Raw genomic sequence first — 5,938 nt, 5'->3', positions numbered from 1 at the left:
CTTAGCTTTTGTGTGTGCATTGCGGTGCTTGCAAATGCGGATTATTTATAAAGCAAAACTGAGCCACTTTTCAATGTGTCTTGTTTTGGCTCTCTGTATTTTCCCCTCCACACAAGTCTATGGAGATAAGATAGCCAGAGAGAGACGAAAGTTGTCAGATAAATTGAGGTGAGAAGAAGTGAAGGGGAACTGGTATATTATATGGAAATAGCTCTAAATACCACCCTTTTTATAATTTTAACTGAAAATACCACCTCTCTCCAAAAATTTTGCAACTATCACCTATAAATATATATTTATTGTCCACTTATTGCACGCATATCACTTTTGCTGAAATTGTCATCTTTATCGTGCCTCTCACTCTCTCTATCGTGCAGCTCTCTTTGTCGCTGAGGTCTCACTCTCTCTTCAGTCAGCTCTCAATCTCTCTTCTATCTTTCACCACCGCGTGAAGCTCTCGATCTCTCTTGCGCAACTCTCTCTCATGTAGTTCTCTCTCTCTCTCTCTCTCTCTCTCTCTCTGATGCAGTGGTCTTCCTCTTCCATCGTTCACTTGCAAAAGGTACTGTTCATCGTCAATTTGAATTGGTTTAGGGGTTTCTCTGAAGTTGGTTTAGAGGGTTTATGGGTTTCTATGAAATTGGTTTAGGGGTTTCTTTGAAATTGGTTTAGGGTTTAAGGGTATCTGAAATTGGATTAGGGATTTCTCTGAAATTGATTTAGGGTTTAGGGGTTTGTCTGAAATTTTGGTTTAGGTGTCTCTGAAATTGATTTAGGGTTGAGGGGTTTCTTTGAAATTGTCTTATTTTGATGATTCCTTGTTTGAAACATTGAATGGGTTTGTTCTTTGTGGATTGATTCTTGCGTTTGATTTGGGATTCTGTTGTTTTGCTATTGTTTTGCTGTTGTTATTGATGTTTTATTGATGTTTTATTGCTTTTTTTGCTATTGTATTGCCAATTTAGTGGTTTTGTATTGGCATTTTAGTGTTGTTGTATTGCTAGTTTATTATGGTTTTATTCCCGTCCCTTTATGGTTTTGGCGATTTATGCAATTGAAGTTTGTGTTTCCAGTTGTTTTTTTTTTCATCCAAAGAAGGGAAATTGTATGTGTCATTTATAGTCTCTACATTACCTATTTTGTGACATCCAATGCTTAGAAATTCCAGTAGGTCATTCTTCAAGATATTGAAATATATCAGAATGACAACATATACATCTGTGTATATATGTTTATTGTGATTATGTTATATTTGCGGCACAAAGAAGAATGATCAGCATAGTAGAGATTGATTTCATCAAATTTTCCTTTCTTTGATCCATGTGTTTGTGTTTCTGGTTTGTCACACCAATTTGATTGGGAAATATATATTCATTGTTTGTATATGTGTCCATGTTATTTATTGGATTCAAAAGTGCTGATAGGGTTAGGTTTTGACAAGAAGCTTCTATTCTGAGGATGAAGAAATAGGCTTTCTGGCTTTGTTTGTTTGACCTTTTTTTTTTCCTTTCATTGAATTTTGACTTCAATTTAAAATTGTATCTCTAAAGACTTGTTAGTTCTTCAACAACATAATATCATAATATCTCCCCATACGCCGGTACAACCAACGCCACGTAGGGGGTCTGTCTCAACGCTGGATAACCTACGCCATGCGAGACCTGCACATCATATCACAAATCTCCCCATACGCCGGTACAACCAACGCCACATATGAGGTCTGTCGATACGCCGGATAACCTACGCCACGTGCTACCTCAACATATTATCACGTAATCTCCCCATACGCCGATACTACCAATGCCATGTATGAGGTCTGTCCGCACGCCGGATAACCTACGCCACGTGGGACCTAACTTTCACAGGGTGGTACGTGTAGTGTAACCAAAATCCGGGGATGTGCATAAGGTAGTGCGTATAGCACTTCAAACTGACATTCTAGACTCTTTTTATACCTTTACAAACATATATAAATATATAATTTAATTCTAATATTGTGTAAATCTCAACAACAGTCTAGCACCCGATAATCCCCGTGAAAAGGTGAGACTACTCCAGAAGACTCACGGTCAACCAAGGGTCAAACTATCATAACCCTGGTCAAACGGGCCTACGGGGCCCATGACCTCCAAATTCCGATCCGAAAGTTCCTATGGGTTCTATAAGGTATAGGACACTCGTCCTGCAAGTTTGGTTCAGATCGGACGGTCGGATCGCTCACAATCGCACGATCTGACGGTTAATATAAAACATAAACTTTAAATTATTAAATCGAAACATCCGGGGCTCCGATTCACGATCCGTGAATTTCTACGCTATCCTAGAAATACCTAGATTAACATATATTAAATTTGGGACCACCCAAAAGTCCCAACCTATCGAACTCGGATAACGCGCAATATGCGATCGTCTGTTAGATAGTCAAACGACGTCCGAATTGAGATCCGTGAAATCCTACGCACTCATGACAACCTAAGGATCTCATCGAGACACAGTAGAACTCCACTACCCTCGCCCACGCGCCGTCACACACGCCGGCAGCGCTGGGTGCCCAAAGCGATAACGCGTCGCCGGAAAATCTCAAAACCACGGCTCCAAACTCCTACCCTAGGTATAACACCCTATTTGGAGCCACTTTTGTTCTTGGACCTACCCCAAAAACTGACCGGAGGTGGCCGGAATCGCGATCCCAAAACTGACCGAATTTCAATTCGAAAATCGAATTGCCTACGCTAAGAATCGATCGAATCCTACCCAACAGGCAGCTAGAGCATGAAAAGTAGGTGAGAAACCACACCTTGCTCGTCGGAATCGGTGGCCGGAGGAGGGAGATCGATGGCGATAAAGTTCGGACGACACCAGCCGCTTCTTCTCCATTTTCCGGCGAAACTACGACGGCTGGAGGCGGGAGTCGGCTGGGGCTAGAAGAGGACGAAGCCCCGGTCATTTTGGTATCGGCCCCGTCTAAGCCGTGGTCGGTGGCCGGAGTTTCGAGGAGAGAGAGAGACCGACGGGGAGAGAGAGAGAGAGAGAGAGAGAGAGAGAGAGAGAGCTCGCGGGAGGGAGAGAGAGAGAGAGAGAGAGAGAAATCTAATTTTTATAAAAATCTAATTTCAAAATAATTACGATTATGCCACTGGGTTTCTTTTGACCATATCTCTCTCGTTACAACTCCGATTCCATCCCACTACGTGTCTATGAACTCGTCTCAGTACGACCTGTCCAAAATTACTAGTCACTGTCCCAAACTCTCTCCGGTTAAGAAAATGACAAAAATTCCCTTATCTCAAGGGTAAATTTGTAATTTCCCTTAAATAATTTAAATAACTTAAATAAAGGATTTAATTTGGAGTCGGGGTGTTACAACTTGCAAATGCAGATTATTTTATTTCACTAATCCAAACTGTCTATTTTTGTAGATATTCATTCAAAGATCATCTCTACAAAAAAAATCACTTGAATCCAATATCATTTGACCATTCAATAAAATTATTGAAATTTAAGCACTCCCTCGAAGCATCGTGTTTATTGATTTTGTTGATCTCTATTAGATGTCATAATGATTTTCAATTTGTATGATTTTCTTACAAGGATGATCTATGAGTAAAGACTTGAAAATTAGACGGTTTGGATCGTTGAAAAAAAAATCGTAAGGTACTCGAAAGGGTGTCCTTCAAATAAAATTATTTGAGGAATCTCTTAACAGAAGGGGACTATATATATGGTCGAAATTGTTACATCACTAATAGTCAACAAAATATGATTACATGTTTTAAATCTTTTTGAATTTATACACTCATGTTGGTCAAGTATTTCGAAAAGTTCGTCATTGATTGATAGATAGTCAACTTATGATTATATAAATAATGGTAAAAATTGTGGTAGAAATTGTTACTTATAATAATATAAATAACTAATAGTCTACAAATTATGATTAAATTTTTGTAATAATAAAATCTAGAAGTTAGTCATTGCAATTGGTTGATAGATAGTAAAATTTTCGACTAGTATAGAGGAATGTTAAAGTTCTGCACAGATTTTTGGACCCTTACCCGCCCACAAATATCTGTGCAAAGAAAAATCAGTTGATCAAGACAACAGGGAAACTACTTGATCAATCGAGACAAAAAGACTTTAGACTTGGACTTTCGTTTCTTGGCGATGTTGCGAGTTCATTGAACCAATAACTTCTAGGTTTGCAGCGCATGATCTTGTTAAGTTTGTGGATGCAGAGAACATCTAGATTTTTCTTGATTGCATTTGATTAGCTAAATTGTCTAAGTTTGTGGACGAAGAATCGTGTGGATTGGTCGCTTCCTCTGCCTGTGTTTTCCACTCCATGGCCTTATTCTTCATTAGTGAAATACAATGGTGGACCCTACAAGGGTGTTCCTCAAATAACTTATTTGAGGAATCCTTCAATGGAAGCTCTCTGCATATAAAATATATCTGAAATGCAAAGCGCCATATTCATTGAACCACGAAGATGCATTCAATCGGGTTTGATTTTTGAGCACATGGAGATCACTAGAGCTTAGTTTCATTTGTAATATTATGTAATTTCCTTGCTTCATTTAACAATGGTTTTTCTTTGCTTGGTGTATAATTGAAGAGGGCTTAATTCCTCAACATCACCTGGCTAGTTAGTAGAAAGAAAACTTCGGAGTGCTTGAAATTATTTTTTCTCTTGTACTTCTATAGTGAATTGTTAGCAATTCCTCACACTCACTTGTAATTTGGTTCGGAGCCACACTCATAGACACTCTCTAGCCACAAATAATAATATCACTTCCTAAAAGCCTTATTTATAGTGGGTAGGAAATAAGATTAAAATTGGAATCCTAAACCAAGTAGGAATTGAAATAAGGATCTAAAACAAAGCTAGTTTGGCATTGTTGTGATGTAAAAATAATTATAGTCAGATTTGCTGTGAGAGAAATCAGTTGTGAAAGAAAGCAGTTTGGCTTTTGACAACTTTTTATCAAAAGTGATGTTGGTACACTAATAAGTTTTTGAGTGTTTGGTAAATTTTTGTGTGAAAGTGTTGTGAGTTGTGTACAATGACTAAAAATAACATTATAGTGAAATAACTCTTTAATTCAAATGGTTTTGTCCCTAATCAAGCTCACGTTAGAGGAGTGTCTATGGTTTGAAATGAAGCATCTAATTTAAAGTATCAATTTTGTTCTTTTTTACTCAAGCTGTTGTTATCTTTGTATGTAGTATGAAATGAAATAAACAATCAGAAACTTCCTAACTGATTTGAGTGGCGTTTGGATTTGGATTTGGATTTGGAAAGACGAGGAAACAAAGTAAGCTTTTGGATTTTGTCTTTTCTTTAACCTTGTCTGTGTTTTCTTGTTTCTTTTCGTTTCTTTCTTTCACATTAAGCATTCAAGTATTAATGAGAGATTATGCTTTATCATCAGGTCAATATCTCCAACATAATTATACAAGGTTTTAAAGAAACTTCCACATAATTTCTTTGTTGAAAATGGTCTAACTTTATTTTTTTAATGACATCTTGTGTGGTGTCTTCATTTGAATCTGGAAGGCTATCCGGGATGGCTTCAAATTGAAAATCAGGCAAGCCATCGAGGGAATTGGATCCTAGAGTTTTAAGAAAGCGCTTGTGATTGAACTGTGTGTTAACAAAGGTTATATGAAAACCTCTATGGTGGAGGAGCTTTGCAAATTTAAGCATTGCCTTTATATGGCTTTGAGCAGGGAATGGAATGCAAACAGCAAATTTAAGCATTGCCTTTATATGGCTTTGGAGGTTTAATTTTTTTTAATTTCATTTACTGGTCTCTACTTCTTTCAAAAAACTTTTTTAGAACAAAATAAGAAAACATGTTATTAGGCTCCGTATGACATCATATATGAATAAGGGCGCTATATAGAGTAATAATAGAGATATCAACAGTGATAATAGAGA

This window comes from Prunus persica, chromosome G4, assembly GCF_000346465.2.
Source record: "Prunus persica cultivar Lovell chromosome G4, Prunus_persica_NCBIv2, whole genome shotgun sequence".
In the NCBI taxonomy this organism is placed as follows: Eukaryota; Viridiplantae; Streptophyta; class Magnoliopsida; order Rosales; family Rosaceae; genus Prunus; species Prunus persica.
Note: the sequence above shows the minus strand (reverse complement) of the source record.